The sequence below is a fragment of the Bipolaris maydis genome, assembly GCF_028858645.1.
Source record: "Bipolaris maydis strain C4 unplaced genomic scaffold PSV08scaffold_9, whole genome shotgun sequence".
In the NCBI taxonomy this organism is placed as follows: Eukaryota; Fungi; Ascomycota; class Dothideomycetes; order Pleosporales; family Pleosporaceae; genus Bipolaris; species Bipolaris maydis.
In genome coordinates this window covers 64277-66446 of record NW_027093865.1, presented here as the reverse complement: position 1 = coordinate 66446, position 2170 = coordinate 64277, and positions in this window count along the sequence as shown.

Sequence of the window (2170 nt, the reverse complement as noted above, 5' to 3'; positions counted from 1 at the left end):
TAATCTAGATAATAAAGGACCTAGTTAATAGCCCTATAAACTAAATAAGATATAATATAAAAAGGGTAGACTAGGACCTATTTAGAGAAGAGCTAGGTAAAGCTATCTAGAGTAACGCAGCTCTATAATCGCTAGACTAGATCCACTAACTAAGAAAAGTAGATTTAAGAAACCTACTCCTAGGCCAAGATAATAAGCTAAAGCTATAACTAGACGCAATTAGAGAAGCTATTACGCTAGTAATCTAATAAGCTATAGATAAAGCTATTCTATAACTAAAAGAAGGGCTAAAAGTAAAGCTCTAGTAGAACTAGGAGTTAACTAAGCTATAAAGAAACGTATCTTACTACTAAAGAATATTTATATAATAACTTTAAGCTACCTCTATAGAAGAAGCCTATCTATTTAAGAGAGACTTTCTTCTAGCGCGAACAACATACTAAATAGTAATTAAGAGAGCTAAAAGAGAATACTAGAGTAACTTCCTAGAAAAAGAAGACCTATAATCTATCTTTAAAGCTATAGACTATATAAAGGAAAAGAGAGTAAAAAGAATCCCTCTTATCTAAGGAGAGACGCTAGAAACCTCTTTTAAAGGAAAGTGCAAAGCCTTTTAAAAAGTATTATTCTTACCGCCACTAAGTACAGCACTACTAAGCTTTAATAACCACTAAGAGAAAGAGTAGGAGTAGCTAGCGCTATTAATAACTAAGCTAGAACGCGCTTACTCTAATAAGGTTAAAAGTAGCTTACTAGGCCTAGACGCTTTATTATAGGATATTATTATAGCAGCCTACTAAGCTTAGCTAAATACGTTCTTTAAAGCTTACTCTCTACTATTTAACTATAGATACTACCTAACCTGCTAGAGAAGAGCTACAAGAGCTATTCTAAAGAAGCCGTCCAAGCCTAACTATTCTACTGTTAAGAGTATAGCTCGAGTAGAAGTAATATAAGACTTCCGGTGTCAAGCTTCTTGTTGGTTGGTTTTCGCAGATAGAGCGGCAGGGTGCAATATTGGACGTAACGTGCAAGTAGAATAACTCTCTGTATTGTACTTGTACTCAAAACTTAAGTTGAACACATCGAGCCATAAGGGCTCAATGCCTATGCTATATACTAAGGGAATGTCCTATGTTCCATATTGTCCTACATGTGTCATGTTGTCCCATGCGTGGTACTTCGTGGGACATCGTGGGATCCGTGGGACACACGTGACTTGTCTCATGGTGGCGTTCCGCCAAGACCGTGGGACGCGGGGCGCTCATGCGTCATTGGTCTATATGTTCTTGTTACTTCGTGAGGCCTTGACATGGGCTTCTTCCTTTATTCTTCCTTTATCTTCTGGCTGTCCCTTCCTTAGGTTCGTAACACTATCCTCCCCTTCCTGGCTTCATGTCCTCATGAGCTAACTTGTCATGGTCTCTAGAAGTACTGCGCATCGTCATTCCGTTGGTGATCGAATTAACCGTACTGGGGGACTCGCGATGGTTTCTTGTCAATATTGTGCGAAGCGGGGTCTGGAGTGTCGAATGTCGTCGTTGAAGAAGGAGTGTGGGAATTGTTATCGGAATGGTGTGAAGTCGTGTGTTCCGGTGGAGGTTCCGGTTCCGAATTTCGAAAAGTTGGATCAAGAGTTGGCGCGTCTTGAACAACAAGAGGCTGAGGTTGATGCAGCGGAGTCTGCAGCTCTGGAGGCGCTAATGGCGGCGCGTGCGAAGAAAGATCGTCTTCGTAAACAAAGGAAAATCCTGAAACGTCGTGAACAACAGTGGGTTGACGAGTCGGGAAAGTATGTCGAGGATATTGAGGCGTTGGAGGCCATGGAGTGGGCAAATCGAGAGGTGTCCACCTTGGAGGGTGGCCTGATGCCGGGTACTCCTGCTTTGGATTGGAGTGTCTTCATGCCTACTTTCTTGGAGGGTGATCCGGGGTTCGCGGAGGCGATTGGTGATACTGTGCCAGGCGCTGGCGGCAGTTCGTGAGGTTGGTCTCTGGTTCCCATGTGTTTTCGCTGTCTGGGTATCCTAACCATTTGACTAGGTATTCGGTTTTGTTATTTTTAATTCGGTGGGATATAATTCTTTCGACTTCAAATTCGTTTTCTTCTTCGGGTTCGTAATGGAATGTTTTCTGTAGTGGCGTTTCGGGGTCTGCTGGTTCCAATAGT